Source organism: Struthio camelus, chromosome 4 (assembly GCF_040807025.1).
Source record: "Struthio camelus isolate bStrCam1 chromosome 4, bStrCam1.hap1, whole genome shotgun sequence".
Lineage (NCBI taxonomy): Eukaryota > Metazoa > Chordata > Aves > Struthioniformes > Struthionidae > Struthio > Struthio camelus.
In genome coordinates this window covers 38,987,998-39,011,503 of record NC_090945.1, presented here as the reverse complement: position 1 = coordinate 39,011,503, position 23,506 = coordinate 38,987,998, and the positions used below count along the sequence as shown (strand labels likewise).

The window sequence follows — 23,506 nt, the reverse complement described above, 5'->3', positions numbered from 1 at the left end:
GCATAGTTTACTGTCGGGCTGCTTGCTGCCGGTTTTGTTTCTAACAGGTTTCGACTTTATATAATCCAAGAACGTTTGCCCACTTCAGTTAACAGAGTGTTCATTTTCATTGAACAGCAGACAGTTGAAATATATGCATACTGCATTTTTCTATTCCTTATTTTTTTCCTCCCTCTCCAGAGCATCATGCCTTTTCTTTCCACTAACAAAAATACTAGAATGTCAGGTAGGAGTTAGGCTACACATTTATTGCCAAACACACTGATAATTCATCAATAAAAGAGGAGGAACAGAGAATTGCAAAGGAGACAGATAATTAGTGACTCTGGAGAACTGTGACAGGAAAAGGTTAGTATTCCAAATTTTCAAGGACTCTTTGGAAAAGCTATTTTAGATGGCCCCATGCAAGGAGAAACCAGGAAGCAGGAGGTGCATGTTACACTGCAGCCTTTCACAACACAACAGCCTAAGGGCAATGAGAAGATTTTCATATTACTGAGGATAAGTGGTCTATGATTCCTATGGTAAAATATTCCATGTTAGGAAAATGACTTCACTTTTTGACCTCTGCATGATTCATATTCTTTCAAGTTAATACTGAAGACAAAACATTTGAAAACAAACAAAGTTTTGATGGATGCTTAGCTGTAAACACAAGACTGTCTGATCAAAAAGGCATTTACCTTAAAAAAGTTAATACATATAGGCATGTAATTGGTATGCTCTTTCATTTACCTTTATTTTCCTACATGTAGTATGGCTGCTGAGAATTAAATGCGGGGTAAACTTTTGGATAGGTTTTCAGGCAAAACCCAGTTTATTCAGTATGCAAGTGGATGGTATGCAATGAACATCAAACCTACTCTAAAACTCTCAGGGAAAATTATCCTTTTAATCTTAATTATTTAACTTATAGCAATTGTTTTGTTAAGTGTGCTTTAGGAACTGAAAGCTTGACCAAAATAAATATTTCTATCGATTTCACAGATCAGGAGATATGTTAACATTTTTACATATTCTTTAAAAACTTGCCATGCCTGTATGGCAGCTGTGCCAGTAAAAATTTCCCAACCAATAGATATTTGATAAGCATAGCCACTGTAAATATATGGTTTCAAATTTTTAAAGGGCATCATGTAAGATAAGCGCTATGCTGCTCCATCACCCTCTGAGAATCTCTCTGTTTTGGAAACATTAACATTTCCTTCCAAAAAAAGAACAGCCCAAAACAAAGACTATTTCCAGTCCATAGGCTGAAAGTTTCAAAACAAGCTGATGCAGCACTGATCAGAACAGACTAAGGAAAGGCAAACAGTAAGTCTGACCGTCACCTATATCAACTCCCTTTTATTCCGATTTGGCATTGTAAAAAAGTCTCTACTGAGATGTAAAGTATATTTCCAACCATATGAAGACCTTTTTACCTTGCCAGAAGAGTACAGAGAGGCCCTGGTGTGAATGAGAAGCAGTCTAGCATTTGTATATGAACTATAACTGTCCCCTTTCTTTTTTCAGCAGATGGGATGGAGCTTCTGAATAATGCTTTAAGATGTCATTTTTCATAACAGGAAGCCTATATGCACAATTATCTTTATATAACTGCTTGTATTTTTATTACTATAGTGTATCTAGGAGTAGGACTCCACATCCCACATGCAAGCACTGATGTTGCATCTTCAGTTACAGCCACTACATGTTCAAAACCAGGCCCAAACCCAGTATTACCCCTGGATCTGTATGATCACTACATCAGAACTGCAAGTCTGGTCTTGAGTGTCATCACCCTAAAATATTTTGTTGCATTACATCTTCATTGGTATCAAAAGTAATATGGATATACCAAAGAGTCCTCCGAGAGGGTGTGAAGATGCTCATGTTTGTTTAACGTTCACAAGCATCGCTTAGTGTGCCCAGGTCTGTAAGACCTGTGAACTCCTCATGGAATTCACAAAGTACAAAGTGCCTTCAATCAGAACATCCACACAGCAAAATGCAGTTTGCGGTGAAGATCCTGCACTAACTCTGAGCAAGCTAAGTCAGGAACTGGAAGCGAGGCAGTCCTGCGAACATAACGCTCCTCCCAGGAAAGCACCTTTCTTCCCCATGGGCAGTGGGATTAGTCCCTCTGGACACAGCTTCTTGCAGGGACCTGGTCCTGGAAGCTGCCTACAGAGACACTCACACTGTCCCATCCCGGTCAGGGCCATAAAGCTCCTTATGGAGCTGGTATTTGCCACACAGACCCAGCCACGGTGCGGTGGACAGACCTTGCACATGTCTAATATGTTAACATTATGATGGGAAAAATTCACCCAATGCCAAGAGCTCCAACAAAACCATTAACACTTCATTTGTGTGCTAAAAGCTCAATAGGGATTTAAATGAATTAGATACTTGTGCATGAGAGAAAATTAACCCTTGCTGAATAAACACTTTTTATTAGTGGGTCAGAATTGGATCTATTGCTTAAGAAGCACCTTTACTCTGACAAAAATTAAATGACTGACATACCTTGTCTTTGAATGTTTCTTTTTTGTGATTTGTTTCTTCTTTTTTGTTTTATGAATGCAGTGTTCCATCAGAGTCTTCTTTTTACTCTGTGTAACAAAAAGAAAGATAACTTTTAAAACCTGAAGAAAGAAATCATCTTTCAAAACACACAAAGGCAAGGCTCTCTCTCTGGTTTAACTTGAAACAGAGAAAATGTATTATAACGGAAGTTATAATACATACAGTCATATTTGATATGACTGTGACACCGAATGGAGTCGGGCTGGCGGAACTAGCCACTGCGAGGGGACGGCGCTGCGCAGAGCCCAGCGCCTCGGCGGCGGGGGCCAGTGGCGGCGGCGTGGCGCCCCACCATGCCGCCCACCCTCTTCCAGAAGCTCTTCAACAAGAAGCACGGGCTCATCTCGCCCCCCAGGGACTCCCGGGACGACTGCGTCTTCAGTGCAGATAAAGCAGTGAGCTGGAGTGGACTATGAGAAAAAAAGGTCACTTTTGACATCAGTAACCTTTAGAGAGCAGTGCATTTGCTACACAGGTAAGGAAAGTCGCTGCCCAGCACATCCCTCCAACTAGATCAAGAAGGTAAGAGAGCTCAAATGTTACTGCTTACAGCTGCCCTGTTCTTGGCATTTTACGTTTTAGAGGCAAGAGTGGGCTTTAGGGTGTGGGTCCTGTAGTCCTGCACACGCTTAATTTTACTCCTGTAAATAATTCCTTTAAATCCCCTGGCACTAGTAACGTATGAAAAGGCAAGTCTTCAATGTATGTCGTGGGATCAGGGCCTCGACTCCTCATTTCTAAATGAGAGATTATTTTTCTGGATTTGTAACCAAGTAAGTATCTCCATCTTCGTTTTACAGCTTTTGCATCAAAACACTGTTGCACAGCACCGAAACCCAACCACCCCTGTTAGCAACCAAAGATAAAACTACTACCTTAATTTAAGTCAATGGCAAAACTCCCACTGGTGTCAGTAGATCCAGGCTTTGGCCCCGAGTTCGGCCTCGGGGGTGTGTAGCCAGAGAGGGAGCTCCATGTTCTCCTGTGGAATCTGTGCTGGGGGCGAAACCTCGTCCCGGCTGCTGCGGGCGTTGGGTTTTGGGCCAGAGGGCGGGACCAAGTACACCAGCTCACGCTTGCTGAGGCAGAAAGGAGCGATCATCGCCCTAAACGTGGTGGTGTGGGGTGCCGTGGAGCAGGAGGTCCTGGTGGTGGTGAAGTGGGTCCTGAGCTGCCTTTGTGTTTGAAATATTGGAGATATTCAAAACCCGTCGGGATGTGATCCTGGGAAATATGCTCTGGGGGACCCTGCTTGAGCAGGGAGGTTGGACTCTGGAGGGACCTCTCCAGAGGTCCCTTCCAACCTCAACCATTCTGTGATTCTGTGAAGTACAGGAGAAGTTTGCCAAGTCTCTTTAATGATCCAGAAACTGATTATGATGTACTAAATTTTGCAAGTTAGCAAATTTGCCCCACATACATGATAGCAAATCAGAATGTAAGATCTCTATCAGCAGCCATTTTTTTTGTTCAGAATTATACAAATTCAATAGCATAAAGGACCCTAGAGAAATCCTTTGGTTACCTGGATGAAACTAATGGGAATATAAAGACATTACTTTTAGATACTGTAGATGGTTCTTCAGTAGAATATTTCTACTCTACCATGCTATAGAGGAGTTGAGAATCATTCCCAGCCTTCAAAAAACATCAGTGCAACCGGAGGGTTAAAGCAAATTCTCCATCCTTGCGCTTGTCCCTACCTCTTTCCCTTGCCTCAGTCTTCTTTGCTCCAAAGAGAGCACAGAGAAACAGGCTCAAAGTGTTTGCTTGTCCTCCAGGTTCATCATGGATGCAGCTGTGATTCTCCTGCATCCCTGAAATCTCTTTCAGACGACACAGTTTTGCTACCATGACTTTCTGCTATTCATTCCTCATTGAGCAGTGTAGGGCAAAGCTACCAAGGTCACTCTCAGAAATATCATCCATTTTTTCATTAGCCCAATGCATAATTAGGAGCTGATCCAAAGTCATCTCAAACCATTTGATGTCTATCCATTTACTACCTTGGACTTCGGTGTGGGACCAGGCACAGGTGCCAGTGTAGCATGAAACACAGCACAATTATTTTCATATGCAAATACACAGGCAAGAGGTAACCATCGTTTTAGGAATATGCATGTTATGCCTATCAAAGCCGAGGGGGTCTTAACAATAAGATACAACTGAATTTGGAATCACAAAGAGGTAGGTCAGAAAATGAGATTACATCTGCTCTTGAAAATTCATCCTTGTTAGCCAAATTCTTCTTTGCTTTCATATTCAGGTGTTCTATGTTTCCTTGTCAGTAAACACTACCACTTGGGAACAGTTTAGTTCTTGGGTGGACACACAATTCCTGGTGTTATCTACACAGCCTCTAGCTGTCTTCTTGACAAATATCTGAATTATATTCCTTTCCTGAAGAAATGTGCTTGTAAGTCAACCAGGGTTTACAAATATTTCACCAAGTCAAATGAAGTCCAAGTGGGTGAAAGGCAGTTTTATTTTCCTGCTATGAATTTTTCAGTCACACCTATTTTTATGTTAGCAAGGGAAACCTCCATGATTTAATAACTAAAAGTCATTTAACAAACATGAACTCAAACATGCACTTGTAAAGAACAATAACAAATGTTTCACTCCAAAAGGTATGTTTTCCTTTTAAATGCTCCTTCCGTTAGAATGGAAACATAAATTTAACTGATTTTTACTTTTTTTTTAAACAAAGTTATTCCCCACCCCCTATCCCAGATGGCTAGATGTTGACTCAGTGCAAGGAACTTGGGAGGTTATAAAAACAAGAACCTAGTTTGACAATACATTATAACTTGGCTAATACCCCTCCATCACCAATAATCAAGGCTCTGCTAACACTTTCATTCCTTTCTTTCTTATTTTTGCTGAGTACATTGCACTCTGCTCAACTGAATCACCAGGATTTCTCTTCTCTTCTCTTCTCTTTTTTCTTTTCTTTTCTCTTTTCTTTCAACCTTTCTTTTAAAGTCTCTTCAGGGAAAAATATTTATTTTTCAAATAAAGAACTTAAAAGAGCTTGTTCCTTGCAGGTGAATTTATAGAAATGCTGATTTTCACACTGTTTTCAGGCATGATTTTTCTCTTTCCTCCCCGATCTGTTCCCCTAAACAGCAACACTGCAGGGAGAAACAGTGCCCAGCTGTGGCATCTCACTCTGTATGTCTGCCCCTTGCACTACTTGAGCTAAAATGCTAAACTGAGAGTTGATCTTACCAGAGATGCCAAAGTCCTGAGTTTGCCCCATACAAAGCTCCTCAGTTCTAGTGGAAAACCTCCAAACAAAATAATTCTGCTAATTCAGACTTCCTTATAAGTTTCTTTATGGCAGCCTGAAATTACATTGTAAGTTTTAAAGGGGTGTTAGGTTTTTCTGTTTTTTTTGGGGGGGAGGGAGGGAGGGAGACACCCATGGTATCAATCTGTTGGCTCAGCTTCTCCAGTCGCCAGAATTAAGGTTCTCCCAAGGTACCTCCTGGGACACTACCCAAACACGTGGTGGCACAGCCCAACAACACGTGAACCATTGATTCACCTGCTTTTATGGACTCCTGTGGAGAAAATAGAACTCCACGTTGACATGTAGTTGCTTGCTGGTATGTGTGGCTTTGGAGATGTTTTGGCATCACTACACAATCTATCCTTATTATTCCTATGCAGCTCTCCAAGATGTGCAGGAAGGAGCTCCCGGTGCCTGAAAGAAGAATTCCTGGGGCCCCGCTGAAACCACACTCCTAAAGGAGAAATCACACTCCCTTCAGGGCCCAGCCTGGTGCCCGAGCTGGTGCTGTGCAGAGGTGACATCCATCCCAGCGGAGCCAACCGGTAACCAGTGAAATGCAGCTTCGTGGTCTGGAAACCTCCCAAACACACTTCCCAAACATATGGTGTTATTTTCAAGGCGCTTGATGTTCTTCTACGATAGTTCAAATGATACCTTCATGCACCCAACGTTATGTCACTGCTTTCACTATTTAATGGCTACAGTTAATCATTGCTTACAGTTCCCCCTGCTCCCCTTCCCCAGCGAGCCTGCCATGAAACACCACGCATCCTTCAAACCGCACTGCTTAGCAGAGGTACGTCCCCTTTCCCGCAGGCCCACAGGAATTGGGCCTCACCAGTCACATGCAGGGGGACATGTGTCCTGCATCCGTGGGGCAATACGCTTCCCCCTGGCCCATCTCCAAAGCATGTCAGACCCGTGCTTCTGTCAGTGCACTCCACCACATACTGGGTTAGAGAAGTGAAGCATAGGAAGTTTGTATTTCCCTGCAGAGCACTGCTACCGCACACGGGAGTACATCTCAGGCTGGGCAAAGCATGACGAATGGCGCCCTTTGACTTTTCCCAGTTGGGGTCTCTTTGATGAAGCAAAGCAGGACTGAATAAATAAACGTGTCCTACCCAGCCTCTGTGTGAATCAAAACATTTCTGAAGATTTTGTAATTGGAAGTTGAATACAGAATGAGGGTAACGTTTTGAAAAGATCCTAAATATCTGAGGGAGTAAGCCCGATTTAGAAAAGAGAAGTGACTTAGGAGCTGTATACGCTCTTTCTACAAAGCACCTAGATGTAGGCTCCTAAATCACTTAAGTGCTTTTGAAGATGGAAAATTTAGGAAGGGTCTTCTGCCAGCCAGTAACCTTTACATCTCATATTTACCAAGGCTTTCAAACCTTCCTCTTGTTCTCTCATGGGAAAGACAATTCACTCAAACCTAATAACATTAAGGCAGAAATGTTTTTAAAATACAACCACGCAGGTGAAGTCTTTTTCTATCCTCTTTGCCATTGCTGACAAAAGAAAACAACCCTGTAGAAGACTCTCTGTTGCAGGAGGTTGCAATGGATGGGGGGGTGGCAGTGCTGGAGCAGAGCTGGTGGGATGGCCAGTCTCCTTGTGTCCTCTCCCACACCAGCACCTCCAAATTACAGGCCTAAGCGCAGCCCCACACTCCACGGCTTTCCACCTGCGCTGCTTGCTGGGCCCCAAGCATGGAGACAGCAAGCCCAGGGCTGCCTGCAAAATAATACAAAAAAGTCCTACCTTCTGAGGCAATGCTAATGTACGTTTCTCACGTCAGGGTGCTGTGGAGGAGAAGGAGGCCCAGCTTTCCCATGCTGAAGCATCCTGAGGCATAAAGCACTGGTGGAGCCAAACGACTAGCGAGCCAGGAGACTTGTGCAGGGAGCCAGCGCAGAGCACAGCATCCAGTTCAGCAAATCCCTTAAGCATGTGTTTAAATGCTTTACTACCTCAGGACCACAGGGCGTCTGCTCAGATGGCCCTCACAGACCTCAGGATATCTGCTATGTCCTACAAATGGGCCAAGGGGCAGCTTGGGGCCCTGTACAAACAGGCGGTGCCATGGGCAGAGGCCGCAGCCGGGACAATCTGCATCCAGAGGGCCGGTCTTCGGAGCAGGTCACAACTCTGGGCAATTAGATTGAGTTATTGCTGTATAAAATCTTTTCTCTTTTACCATGGGGTTTTTCTTCTTTCCCTATGGCTGTTTATTTCCAGTTTCTCGTCTTCGCTCTGCACGCTGGAGAAGCTGCAGCATACATATGTTCTGCAGATTACTGGAACCGCCAGCCCCCTCCCAGTGTTTCAACAACAGTCGGTTGTTTTCTGTATACTAGGAGGGATTAAAGCCCTGTGGTATCTTTCCACATTCTTTAAAATCTTCTCCTCTCTCTGGGGAGGAATCTGTTTCTGATGTTAATGTGGTGCTACGTGTTTGTAAAGTGTTCTGATCCTGCCTGCTGTCACCACAACACAGTGATAAATTAAGAGTTTAATTTCAGTTTAATTTGCACATGCAAATTAACAAAGGCAGAGGACAGGGCAGGGAAGGACAACAGCAATGCTCACATCTCTGCCTTGCTCAGTTCAGTCATGTACATCTCTGGGGACTCCATTGCTTTGTCCTAGAGTTGATACATAAAAAGTAAGAAAACTAAAGATTTAATAGAGTCAATATTATTATGATTCAAATATTGTGGAAGGAAAGAGTTTAAGAAAAACTCCTTGGCAACAAAGTTAACACAAATCATTCTTCTCACTTGTTTTAAGTTTCTCATCCTCATTCTTAATGTTGTAAGGAGGTATAATGTGCTACATTTTTGAGGTATGCCCTTAACCCACAGAAGATGCGAAAAAAAAACCCCCTCACCTTGAAGGTTAATGGATAAATAGTTGTTCCAGTGCTGTGAGCAGATGGAAAAATGCATATTAGCAGACCTCCACACTGTAAGGCTGAGCCCTCCCAACGCCAGTAATCGAATACAACGTGCCCTGAAAGAGACAAAGCTGGAGCTGCCAAAGGCATGATGGTCTTCGGTCCCCACAGCCCGTGGGGTGGCCAGAGAGACTCTCATAGACGGGGCCGGTGCGGGCACGCAGCACGTGGTACACGCACGATGATGGGTGCGCTCTGGTCGTGGTGGCACTGATGCCTGCCCAAAAGGGACCTGGCCTCGCAGGGGCTCTCTGGCACAACCTTTGTGGTGGCAGGGCAGAGACGGGAGTCTCACCATAGAGCTTGCTCTGTGGCACAGCTGGTGGGGACAGGCTGACAGATAATGCCTCCTTCTGAGCAGAGCTTTTCTGCCTGTTTTCTATGCGGCTTCCTGTGCAGGACTACTCAGTACATTTTGCCAAAGTTGTCTGAGTAGCTTTCTCAGGGTCTGCAGAGGGCAAATTTTACCTGCTGAAGCTATCTAGGCTGTAAGGGGACTACTTCCCTTTCCAGAGCAGAGACAAACAGCAGTGCCCTACCCTGCTAACAAGGTGAGAAATGGAGATATGCAAGATATGGCATTCTTGGGGACTTAACAAGGTCTGGGCAAAAGTAGCTCATCATCTGGATGGGAACCATCTGAGTAGCCCTAATCCAGGGTATAGCATAAGAGATGTATGTGGTCCCACACCACATATTCACTTTCGTGGTTCTTTCCCAGGAGCTGACTGCCACTGAACTGAGTGGAACCATTTATGGGGTCAAAGGCATCAGCAGCGAGGACCTGGGCACTAGCTTTCTGTCATTACGTAGGAGATGGCCATCTGTGGGAGGATGAAGGAAAAATGCTGAGCACTTGATTCAGGGATCCTCTGAAATGGCAGTCCTGGATTCAGAGTGTGCAGAAAATACCTGTCCTGAGACAATGGTCCCCTACCTGGCAGAGGGCAAAAAAGGGTGTAAGGAGGAAGAAAGCCCCTGAATGTGCAGGGCAAGTCTATAATACCCTCCGACACTGCGTAGCCTGAGCTGCTCCCTCAGCATTTTACCCACTAAGTGGCATTTTTGACTCCTCCTATTCCCCACAGGACAAGGCAGCTCCGAAATTCCTCAGCTTGGAGTAGAAATCAAGCACTGCAATTAGACACTGAGTCACTGTGCGGACTCTATGCTTCTTATGCATCTCATTTCTCAGCCCCTTAGAAGAAAGACGCATAGTCAGAATATATTATAAAGAAAAAGATTTGAAACTGAGACCCCTCAGATCTTTGCAAGACAGTCTAAATTGATTGAAGTGTTAAAAACAGAGTACCCACATTTTGGCTATAATATATAAACATTGTGCTAGGCAACAAGACTTTTTCAAAGAGTGCTAATTTATAGATGCTTTTCTAAGGAGGACAAGTGAGTATATTACTTTTCCTTTAATGTGCAGCTGCAACAGCAAACCACACGCACACTGTATTTTATAACCTTGCTAATTTTCCATAAGTCTTGGGAGCTATTGGTGGGAGCTATAAAGATCTTGTGTTTCAAGCTAACAAGACAAAAAAAGGGAAAAAAAGCCAAAATAAATTGATTTTGGAGTACAACTAACAGCTAAGCCAGAGAGATCTCCAGGTAACAGCCAGTAATGTCAGGGAGACCGTCCTATACCATTTGCTTTTGATCCAGCTAAAGATATAAAGCATGCAGGGACAAAATGACAACCTAAAAGAAACACTGGACAAATCAGTAACCATTTTGGACTATGGCTCTATGCAGAATATCTCTAGCCATCAGAAGAGAGCTCCCTGGTGTACTGCACCCGGTGAGGACTTTGATGGAGAAGAACCAACTCCCAGCTCTGCGACACATTTTTTTGCTTTCATGTTCCCATTCGTAAATCAAACAGCTGTAAGACTAGTTCATTAGGATGTGCAAGAAGCTCAGATAACTGTGATAATGAAGAATGTGAAAATATTGACACTGAAATCCTCATCTTTTGATCCTGTTAGGATCTAAAACATTCACCAGCCATTTTATTTTACGACAGTTCTCAAGACTCTGAATGACACTTTTGTTCCACAACAGAAGGAAGCCAAAATTTTTCACAGAATTTTTGTCACACTAGCCCAGCATCAGGGTCCCAGCCAGAAGACTTATGTTCATCCTCCTATTTTACCAGCTTTAGAGGAAAGCTTTAGATCTCAGTCAGAAGGAATAGCACTTTGCACACAAGTTTGTCTAACTACTTATGCGGAAAGGATGGAAGCAACCTCCTCTGCCACTAAAACATGTTCTGCAGACATAAAACGAGTATCTTCTGCCTAAACTCTAGTCACAGTCCATATTGTTAAACAAAATACTTTTGTTTTCACATGTGAGGGGAGGGGGCAGGCTACACAGAAAGTTTACTTCCCTGCAATAGCCTGAAAATGGAACTAAAGATTTCTCTTTTCCACTTCTTTGGACTTTGCTTAATGGACTAAGGGAAAAACTTCACTGTTAAGCCCCTACAGAGGTCCAAAATGCTGCTCATGTTCCAGAATTGCTGGGAGAACTCACATAGTAAAATATTTTTTGGAGCGGCACCAAGGCATATTAAGTATAGATAGGCAGCCTTAACTCTCACTTTCCATACTTCCGCGAGTATGAGTCAAAACCTTAATGTTATTTGAATTACAGTTATATTTTAGATATAAAGCATTTCTTCACCTGTCTGAAACCATTTTATTTACTCCCATACGTTATCCCACATTATCTCATTATAGTTACGTTACCTTAGCTGCGCTTAGCATGGAGGTGATATTGCCACTTTGCTACATAATTATAAAACTATGCATCCTTTCACTGTTGTTGGAGTTTTCCAAAAAATGCACTAATTCTACCATCTCAACATATATTTTACCAGCTTCAGAGGTTACTAAGCATTTAATTACCACAATAAAAATGAAAATGTATGAATAGAAAATTATAGATTTTTGTATCCTAGTCTCATTTCTGCAACATTATCCTAACTTTCATTTGCTTCTGATTCTATATATATCCTGGTTTAAAAAAAAAAATCACATGAGAGACTTAAAACTAAATGGCCTAGAAAGAGGAAAATGAGTTAAATAAGTTCATAATGGCACCCAAAGATCTGCCAAAACAGTTTTTAAACTGCTCCCTACCAAGCTATAAAAATGTGTGGCTAGCTACACTCATCAGCACAAAGGCAATGATATCATCAGCTTGCTAATATATCTTCCATTTTAAGGCCACCAGCGGTCAAGTAGAAGATTCAGCTTGTTGGTTTTGTTCCATAAATAGTTACTAGCAACAGCACTGAGCAGAATGAGGAAAGAATGTTAATATTTGGGAATGAGTTTATGTTGCAATAACAGAGCAGCAGCAGAAAAGAAGGCTATACACTGTTTTGTCCTTAGACTGAGAGATCATCCTCTGGCCCACAGGGAAAACAAAGCACATGAAATCTGAGTCGCAGTAAAGTTCTCGAGAATCTCCCGCGTTCTACCTTGGCCTAAAAGACACTGCAAATTTTCTCTGTATGTTTCCCCTACTTTTTGTGCATGGATTCCTTGTAACACTTGTCGATTCTGAGGTATGTCAAGTAAATATGCTAGTTTCTTACATGCTAAGATTTTCATTATTATTATTATTGCTTTGAGCCCAAGACTTTACAGGGGAGTTCAGCATAAAAATTAAAAATACAGAAAGTCAAAAACATGCATGGTGAAAGTTTAGAGAGGTGCCTGGCAGTTATATAGTCATTTACTTAACTCACAGAAAAATAACTTACTAGTCAAAATTTTACTAATGAAAACTTTATACTTTAGAGTCAGTCAATACAGCCCACAATTCATGTTGGCTACTTCCATTCTTTGATACTGAATATGGAAGGCTTCCTGAACTTTTTAACATTCCCTCTGTCTGAAACAGTGCTGCTGTAGCACACATAAATAGGCTTCCTAGGCTGCAGCATTCATGTCCTAGACCAGCTGACGTTGTAACATTAGGTGAGATGGCAAGTAATGAATCTGCTGAATTGCTCCACAAAGAACAGGATTTTCTATGTGCCTCATTGTTGAATTTGAAATTACAAATAATTTATTTAATAGAACTGGTCAAATAATAGGTAAAAGAACAGTGAAGCACATTATTACAGAGCACACAAACAAATCACACTGCCTCAGCCTTAGGAAAAATAACAGTGAGCTTAAGCTGCAGTGACTGACTGAAGCAAAGATCAAAGTAAAAATAAGAAGCAAGTATCTTTCAGGATTAGAGTTTAAAATGTGTTATTTTTTTCAAAATCATTTGCAAAGACAGGCCAAATATTACTGGTCTGAAAAAACGTGGGTCTGAAAAAAAACATGCCAACTCAGTTATGCTGAACAATTTCAGATAAAACAGGATCTTCAAGCTAGCAGTGGCTAACTTCAGGAGCTGGCGATGTGCTAATGCACCTTTCTGAGAATGGAGTCACACTCCATACATACTCTGCGCTAGAGTATGTATCAGCTAAGCTACCCAGATCTATACGCAGAACCCCTACTTCCAAACAAGGGAATAAAAAGGACAACTAGCAGGGCTTATCTTCTTTCCTTCAACCAGGGATACATTCCTCACAACTGGCATGCCTATGGTTCACAGGAAAAAAATCACAGCAAGCCTAATTCTGCTCCCAAAAGAGTGCTGTTCCACCAGTACCGCCAGCTCCAGACTCCAGCCGGTACATCACTAAAACCAGACCAGACTCCTCACCCCAGTCTGTCACTCAGGCACAGTTTTATCAAACTACATGTCCCAAAGTTTAAGGAGGCTTGTGCAGAAAGGCATACAGCGTACTTTCTGAGGAAGAGTTACTGTCACATTGCATATGAACACATATCAGTAACATTGCAGCATGGACACACAAATCTATGCATATGCAAATAAAAACAGTACAGATCCTTGTTATGAACCCAGACTTGCTCACTTTTATGCACATCATATTCTCCCACGCAGAGAAAGTTCATTGATTATTCCACACTGAAGTAAATTGTAAGGTTCATATACATTTCTTAAACCCAATGAGAAACAGTGCTCTGCAGTGATTACTACACTAGGCGTTTACTACATTCTGATTCTCCTAGTGATAGACTGTGACCTTCATCACCAAATTTCTCTGTAATTTTTGAAAATGGAGGGTACTGATGCCAACTGTAATAAAGTACTGTGAAATGTATATGAGCTGAGTATTACCACCATCTGTATATGCAAAATACAAAATCTTAAATTGTGTTAATTCTGCAACTCTAATCACATATCTCTATGAACACTTAATTTCATTAACATGGCATGAAATTATATTCAGTGTCTAGGTGGGAAAGTCCCACAAGAACCCTATAATTACCATAACCTGTATGTCATGCCAAAAGAGAAGAATTTGTTGGTGATCCTTCAAAATGATAATTCTTCAATTCTGTTTACTGCAACAATCCAGCATTGCTTACCAATCTGCTCAGTGCTACGTTTCCCAAAATAAAACCTCTATCATAAAAGCCTGGTCAGGTGCAGCTCTTTGGTTTAAAGTACTCTGTCTTGTCTATCAGAGAATTAGCTATTAGGTCTTGCAATATGCATTGATTTTTTTAAAACTCTATATTGATGCATTTAATGAAAAGTAAAAAATTCAGGTATTGCATAGTATTCTAGTGTCAGCTGTCACATAAATTATGGGTTGCCCTACTCCACAAACACTGTATATCACAGCGAAATGTTTCCTCAAGCCAAGGGTAACTGAGGAAATATCTCCTTTAGGAAGAAAGACAGTGGATAACGGTTTCTTTTATCTGCTTCTGAAACTTCAGTCACCTTCTAGCTTACACGGCAGAAGAAAATACTTCTGAGAAAGGGTGTTGTAATATAAGAAATGAATGCTGGGAGTCTTGGAATTGTTTAAAAGCGAAATAAAAATGTAGATATCAAATACCTCAAAGCCACAGGCTCTGGCTTAGGGCTGGTGAAAAGCCCACTAAAATTAATATGAATTTACTGATTTGCTTTAAGATCTGTCTTTCATAAGCCTTTGTGCATGTAATACGAGCACAGCCATGTTTTGGATTCAGCAGGATATACCCCATTTCTCTTACCAGTTCCAGGAAAGGATCAGAGATATTACATGATGAACATGCTTCACTTAGCTATGATTTTATTGCCCCTCCATCTTGGCTTTCTTGTGGAATGTGGAGAAAAGCCATAGTGAGGACAACAGTTCAAAATGAGAATAAAAGTGAAATGACTACTATTAAATATAAAGTATATTCCTAGAGCTATTTTCTCTACCTAGCACCTTGAATTTTCTGGTTCAGCAGACACCCCTAAGATGTCATCAGTCTGACTTTTTAGCAATCCAAACACAAAATATCACCATTGATGCAATTTGGGTGTATGTCTCAGAGTTGTTTTAAGATAATGCATTCTATAGATTTAGTATAGGATTCTGTATAGGGTATTGGGTTATTACCTAACAAAGATATTAATCACCATGACAGATAAGCAGCAGCACTATTCACACTCTCTGAACTGACACATCAAGTAGATCCATTGCTAATTAGGATGATGATGGCCAGGAATTAAAATTAAAATTTAAACGCACCTGTTTATTCCCTACTTCTTAAAATTATTCCTCTGTGTTCCATCCTTTCCTTCTTACAAATCTGGCAGCCCCTTGTGCGACTCTGCTAAACAGGTTCTTGTTAACGCATGATAACGATGATAAATGACGGACAAGAAAGTAGCCATTAAGCTATTAAAATCTAAATGTATACTGTTAAAGTACACACAGCACTTACCTAGGTTTAACTTGCTTTCCTAAGCCAGGGAAACAAAATGATACAGAACAGAAGATCTAAATCACCTACGATGCAACAGTGACCTGCACAATGCCTTGGAAGTGCTTAAACATACATCACCATTTTCTTTACAAGAAAGCTTTACAGGAAAGCTTGAAAGCTTTACAAGAAAGCTACCTTGCCATATGAACGCCTGCTCACTTTCTTCATGGCTTTCCAGAATACATTAAACCTCTATATTATTTAGTGCTACTTAGGCCCTAATGTCTCAAAAGACGCATTGATATTTTCCTGAATGTGGCTGTGCAGCCAGCAGGTTTCGACTCATGAAGGATGGGAGTGAATAATTTTTTAAGCTATAATTTTTAGACAACCTGTAGAAAACATCACTAGACAGGAAAGAAAGGTAGAAGGAAAACATACAAAAGGAAAAAGGTAGAAAAAAAAATGCGCTTCCGTAGTGATTTGTCATGGGAACCTAATATAATCTTATGTAAAGAACAGGTATAGCAGTGTATAAAACTACTTCAGATGAATGATATTTGGCTTCCTGGAAGGAGCATGAAGCAAACAAGGAATTCACCCATGTGGACCTGGAAGCCTGAGAACAGTCAGCATTTCTGAGTTTCCTGGGAGCGCCAAACGCTCAGGAAGAGCAGAAGTGGACGGAGTTGCACTCAAAAACAAATGATATTGAGAAGCAATCAGAGAATCTAGAGAAATAGTTGAGGTGAACCTCTTCCCAGAAATAAGCTATTGCCTGCCTTGTTGAACAGATTAATGAGCTGAGAGGTAGTGATGGTTAATTAAAAAAAAAAAAAGCTTTACTGGGGAAAAATTGGAATGTCAAGTTCTTACTTGTTTTCTGAGGTTTGAGGATGATGTATTTGTGAAGCTGTGCTTTGAAATGATCTTTTATCTAAAGAGGTTATGACTTTTAAACAAAACATTTCAACAACATGCTTTGAACATGTTTCAATAATAATTTCAGAAAAAACTATCATTGATCTTTTCAGGAGGTGAAGTGTTGGAATAGCCCAGCTTTTCCTCCAGTTTTTTGTTGTTGTTTTGAAAGAAGGTCATGCTGACATGAAAACAACGTTTTTCTTACCAAGCCTCAAAATAGTCATCTGACAATTCTGAGGGTTTGCTTTTATTTGAAATAGTGACTCATTAGAATAAGAAATCTACTCCAGCAGAAAGGGTACCTTGCAGAAAAAAGTTCATGAGTGTTAGAAGTAATTTGCAGCAGTGATATTCTTACCTGGAGTCCTTGCTTAAGTGTTTACAGGAGAAAGAGCAGAAAAGTCACCTCTTCAGTCTCTTGATCAAAGATATCACCTGAGTAGAGATAAATGGATTGTTAGCATGCATGCTGCATCTCCTCACAATATGCAGCTTTTCCTCATTTCTCCTCATGTTGAACTTGGCCTTTTTGACCTGTCTGCATTTTGTACCTTCTTTTACTTTCCTTCAGTGGCTGGGTTAAAAAGAATTACAATATAGCTGAACCTATTATTTCACTTTACCTTCATGTTATTTTTTCAAGTTAATATTAATTAACTGCTCAAACTGACAAAGACATAACAGAAGAAAAAGGATTTATCTGCCTTAAGTTAATTTAATATTCAATTACAAAACTGTAGTGAGAAAGAAACAGTGCTTTACAATAAAAACATTAAAATAGTTATAATAATAGTGCATAAATTTCTGCATAAAGAAAATAAAACCCTTCACAGGATATGTTGGACCGACCTGATGAGCATAGGGCAGATAAGAGAGAATATCCACTGCCAGGACATTAATAAGAAGGGAAGTTCAGTTTTAAAAGAGCCACAAGAAGAAAAACATGAATACCTCTTAATGCTTCTCATAGCAATGAAACAGCTGCTTAAATGGAAAATGAAAATCTAAAAAATAAATGGAGTGTAACTTTGATTAAGGATTTGTTTTTCAAAGGCATTCATCTATGTTATAGGACTGGTAAACTTCAGTCCCTGTAGTGCAACATGTTCGTATTCTAGCTCAGAGTTTAGGGAGTACATGATGTTTTGATTGGAAACTGGATATAAGGAGACTCCTTCAAACAATAACCAAAATAAAGACACTGATGTGAGGAATTCGGCTGTGGTTTCCCATGCAGCTGAGGCAGTCTTAACAGCTCGCTGACCAAAAGGGAGCAATCCTGCTCTCCTCTCCCCAGCTTTCGCTGCTCCTGTCCCCGACCACCCCTCTCTTGGGCTGCCCTGCTGGCTTTCGGCTCCTTCCACGCACTGTCATGACTCACTAGAAGGCAGAAAGCAATGCAAGAGTTTTGCCTTTTTTTTTTCTCTCGCTTTGTCTATTTTCTGCCGTTTTAGTGAGTTAAATCAGCTCACAGAGAGGCCCAACCAGAGCCAACACAAGACAAGCACAAGACAAGCATTGGGAGCATGTGGCTCAGAGGAAGGGTTTGTGAAAGGCTCACTGCTCTTACTCTGTAGATTAATATTGAGCTCTCCCTAGAGAAGATAACAGAAAGAGTCTCATTGACTCCAACAGATATTTGATTAGTCCCACATTTAGGGAGGGAGGACGGACTCATATGCGAAGCCCATCTTTGTTCTTCATGTGCTAGTACACATTTATGTACATAACTGTCTCTGGCAGCCAGTCATGTCTTCTGTGGTACATTATCTGTCTTGGTTAGGAAGCAATAGAGCTTACACAAAATTTGCTCTAAGCAAAGGCATAACTTAATAATCTACCAAAAGTCACAGCAAGTCTCATATCCTTCTCTTGCCCACAAAGTTATGTAACTAGAACAAAGAATTTATGAGTCACTTGGCTGATTCTCTGGTTGTCTGAACAGCCAGGTAAGGACTTCTCAATACAGCAGGATTTCGGCAGCTTTAATTTAGGGCAAAGCAGCCCAGCTGAAACCAGAGCCCATCCTTCATTTCATGGAGAATTTCAAACTACAGAAGGTTAATTATGGACAGCAGAAAGGTGAGAATGAACAGCAGTGGCACCCGTCAAACTGTAAGCTGTGCTAGATTTATAAACAAGCCCTGTATTCAATTAATGTTCTTGCCTTTGGCACACAGAACAAGTTTGCTCAAAAGCAGAAAAAGACTGACTAATACAAATCTGCACACTGCAATGCTTTATTCATTTTTTTCACATTGAACCAAGGCCCTAATTAGTTACATTAGTGTAGAACTAATAGCACATTTATTATAACAGTTGTTTCTTTCTTAAATACTTTAAATAAAGCCTACAAGTTTGACATCACAATGTGCTAAGAAAGTGAGAAATGCTTTCCCCGCTTTTGAGAAATCTCAGTTTAATCAGGCTGTTCATTTTTCTGTCTAGATGCTAAGCTGGAAAGATTTTCTCTTGTTTAGAATAAAAGATATCAGAAGCATTCATTCTTCTATTTTGGAAAGTGTTCAGGAGCAAATCTTTTCTAATCATTGATTCTGTAACGTTAAAGTAGCAGTGGCTGTACTTCAATTGGATGCTCCACAGTTCACTGTAAAGCTGAGACGGTTAAACAAGATACAAATACATCCACTGGTTTAAAAAAACATTCATGGGGCTAGGGGTAGAAATCCAAGATAATACTACCAAAATAGTGATGTGTATTAATGACATCAGCTATTAAATAATAAAGACCCAAATGCTCCAGGCCTCTTTTGCTTATTTGGCTTTGTATGTTATTCATGCCACTGAGACCATAACTAACAAAAACGGCTTCCATCCCTGCATGCTCTTTCAAAGTTTTATATGATTATTTTCTATTAATAAGAAAATGTCTGCCTACGATGACCCTTTGCCCTAGCCTGCACAGCTCCCTGCAGTAAGGGAGGCAAGAATCCAACGAGAAATACTGACTCCAAGTTTTTGTGTGATCACATTTGCTAATCACAGTAGCTGACTGTAATAACTAATCTAAGAGCTCCAGGAATACTTTGGAGTTATTACAGCAATAAGATACACTCTTGCACATCATGCAACATTTGACAAATATTAATGTAAACTTCACGCCCTGATCCCCTCTTTACATATGGCTATGAAAAGCCAAGGAGAGATCAAGCACTTCACACACAGAGAGAGCCTAGCTAAACCAGGAGTAAAGCCTACATGCTAGTCCTTCCTCATTCGACTCTTTGACACCTCAAGCCCTCTTTTTAAAACACATTGCTGGTCTTATCTGCGTATGCATGGGGTGCAAGCAGCAAACAAGACTCCTGCTTCAGACAGAGACTTACAGCTGAATAGGTCAAAAAACAACCAAATGAAAACTAATGGTTGGCAACTTTTCTAAAAAGTGCGTTAAAGACTCTTTGGGAAAGAGAAAGGAAACACAAACGCCCGCCGCCATAGTGCCAGAGGCCGGGGAAGAGAAAGAGGCCTGGGTTCAAGTCTCTAAGCTTCGTTTAGGTGTCCTAACAAATGTAAATTAATGCCTTAATATAAAGCATATAAGTCCTCCTTAATGCACAGACTGTAACCCAAAGCTGTTTCCACACACCCCTGCTCCAGGTTTCCTAGCTGAATGCTCCAGTCTCTAGGTATCCAGTCACACACACTTGCAACCCCCTCGCCTTTCAATGCAATTTGATTTATTTTATGCAACATGGCACAGCTTCAGCAGAAGGGGGCTGTGAGTCAGCCTCCCCGCTCCGCGCTCCGGCAGCACCAGCCCCCAGCGGTTATCGCACTCCGCTTCAAGGCACGTGTGAGCTTTGCTCTCCTTCGCAAAACCGAAACGCTCCTGTGAGTGTACAACCTGATAAGCGTCCTTAAAAACACCTTCCGGACTGAGTGCTGCAGGGAAAAACACCTTGTCTGGATATGACACAGGACAAGGCATCGAGAGGTGCTAAACCACTCACTGGGGGGTTTTAAGATAGAAGAGCTTTTCTTTGGTCTGCGCTGAAGCCTTGCTCCCTGCGCCACGGAGGGGCAGAAACCTGAGGAGTTCAGCAGCACCAGAGCCAGGAGCTGGAGTCCCACGGCTTCAGACTTAAATACCGACTTTAGGTCCTGGCCCTTTACAAAAAATTATTTTGGAATACAAATGCAGAGATGTGTTTTTTTAATCAAGATATACATTTTTCCCTAAAAACTAGTTACTTTGTTCCGTTATTATCTGTACCTGAAATATGCAGGGCATTTGTTTAGGATCTGTAAAAATCTGTTTCTTATAAGCAGTTTTGCATTCTGTATTTATTAGCTACAACAGTCATAGAGAAAACATTGTCCTATCAAAAAGAATCATTATTACTTTATCAGACAGGATGATTACAACTAAGATAATCGGAGGCTAATTTGAGAGGAACCAAAAGGAAAGTGAAAGCGGGGTAAAAGTTAAATCAGTGCGCGCCCATGCTTCGAGCGGGAGCTCATGGAGGTTGATTTCTAGCAGAATTCTGACTCTTTGAAGGGCAAACGACCAAGGCTGCAGAAAAAAAGTGGAGACGCAGGAGGAGGAGAGAGGAGAACGCAGCATGGGAAGGAGCACGTTCGACCTGTTCTGCCAGAGGCACCCGCGGCACAGCTTCCCCACGCGCGCGTCCCGGCTCGGACCCCGCCGCAGTGGCGCGGGACAGCCCTGCTCTCCCTCCTGCAGGACGTGGAGGGCTGCAAGCGCTGTCACTCTCTAACTCTCCCGCAACAGCCCCACGCGGAGCATGTCCGAACAGGTACGCCGGGCCTTCCCACCGGTGGCGGCCCCCGAGGAGGAACGGGAGGAGAGACCCAGCCGTTTCGCTGCAGGGATGAGTTTTGGCTGTCGCGGCAGGGCAGGCAGCATACTCCTGCTAGTGGGAAAGTGAAAAAAATTACCGCTCTGGCTCTGATATTAGAGGAAAGTGCTATCAAAACAGAGCGGTCTCTGCTGCACAGATGGGGTCATTTGGACCACAGGGCTGGCTGCTGGAGCGGCGGCTGAAGTCTTGGCGCTCTCTCCAGAGTTAGCGGTGCTACAGCTCCAAGGACAGTGCGGGTGGGAGCCGCAGCCACGTTTTCCAAACTCCCTCGCGGAGTATGTCCAGAAAGGAGCTGCCGTACAGAGACACTAAGCTAATTCTCAACAATACAGAGATGAAGCTAATTCTCAGCAAGTCTGTTCTGGAGAGAAATAGGGAGCCATTGGCCTGTGCCGTGCCAGTCAGCTGCACCGCTTCCAGTGTCCTTGCTAGCTCAAGTATATCCTCATTGCGTCACGGCAAACAAACGTACCTCTTCGCTTAGCTCGGCACGTCTGTTTGGGAACAGCAAGGCACTGCTGACAGTGGCGGTCTCAGCACCAGCCACTGGCCTCCTCCCCAGGCACCGCCGTGCCACCACCGACGCTGCCTGGCCCCCGGCAGCTATTGCAGCACACACCTACCCGTCCCTTCCCGTCCCCCTGCATGGGCAGCAGGGACCAGGAGTCCCCTCTAGATCTGTGACAGTTTTTTGAGCCAGCTCCGATCAGCCTGGGGAGGAGAAGATGACTGCTGAAACAGGAGGAACAGCTGAAAACGCCACAAACTGAGCTGTGTTTCACAAGGAAAGGGTGATGCAGGACCGTTTTTTCAGCCTGACCACGCATTAGGAAATGTTTGGCAGTATATTTTTTCCAACATAGGCCTCAGAAAATCCTCCTGGAGCGCTGTTTGTTTTGCCAGAATACCATATAACCGTTCAGCGTAAGCTATTACCAATAAACACATTTTTATGATAAGGGCATGTACGCTAGGGCTTTTGCTCGTTTGCCAGTGTGGCTAATAGAATTACAATGGAAAAACAATGCTTGCTATACCTGACAGGTGCCTAAGGTAGCTCCTGGCTTTTGTCTACCTCCTCTGATAGCATTTCAAAGGGTTTGGGTATGGAGGAACATTGATGCCCCTGATTAAGTGAGTTTGACCCATGTACTGCTGTTTGTGATCTCACAGTCTTCCACAGGAGCATCACTTCCATCACAGACACTTCAGTTATGCTCCTTATCAGTGACCAAAACTCTTTGAAAGCTGGGATTGTCTTGTTTCCATTCTTCTGCGGGGGGTGGGGGGGGACTTCAGCAGTTTTGCCTGATAGACTTCAACAATGCAGAAACCAGTGATTATTTTTTTCCAGATCCAAGCCTTAGGAGTCTCATTTCTGTAAGTGAGAATCTTCCCACGCATGTCTGCTGTCTACTGGTGTCACTTGATTTTGCTGACTGACACACGTAAAGACAAAAAGAGGGAGGGTAAGATCTGAGCACAAGTGCTAGACACACTAACATTTGGCAACTGCCTCATCTCTGTTTTCTTGCTTCCTGTTTAATAGCTCCTTTAGGGAAGTTTATTGCTGATCTGTGCTAGAAAATTACTCATATAATTGAAGCATCAGTGTAATATTGTTTGCCCAGTACAATTTTTTCTTTGGGAATTTCTGGATGCAATTATCTCTTGTGACTAATAAAAACAATAGCTTAATTATAAATATATGGTTAGAAATGTCAGTTTACGTTTAAATATAAAAAATACCTGTTGTCTCAGTGTTTCAGATCAAATGAACTGAGTGGTCAAGGGAATTCTAGGAGCAGAAACAGGGTAGCAATGACCTCGTCAATTATTTTTTGATAAACTATAAGTATCCTGCATCATCTCTGTCTCTCATATCAGTTCCACCCTCTTTGCAGCCTTTTCTATCAGGTCCTTCTGGGTGTCAGTTCTGCTCCTTTTCCAGCAGTCGCACATGGGTTCTGACCATGCCACATTGCCTGTATTTCTCTCGTGGTGTCTCACTTCTCTCCCAGGGCTGAGGTCCTCCTCTTTTATTTTTCAAAGTGAAACTTTGAGAGATTTCCCATCTCTTTCCACCACCATAGGCCTG

General features: G+C 42.1%; 1 long non-coding RNA gene across 3 annotated transcripts in view; it reads right to left on the bottom strand.

Moving 5' to 3' along the window:
• Window positions 1-23,506, bottom strand: part of LOC104145544 (uncharacterized) — a 57,667-nt gene that overhangs the window by 6,732 nt on the left and 27,429 nt on the right. For 2 of the 3 annotated variants that reach the window (XR_011140996.1, XR_694358.2), the window contains 2 exons: window positions 16,917-16,993; window positions 2,512-2,597 (listed from right to left, as the gene is read on the bottom strand). This is a non-coding gene — a long non-coding RNA (uncharacterized lncRNA). Of the gene's footprint in view, window positions 1-2,511; window positions 2,598-7,636; window positions 8,165-16,916; window positions 16,994-23,506 lie in introns of those variants that run through there. The other variant, XR_011140995.1, reaches the window with a different exon arrangement.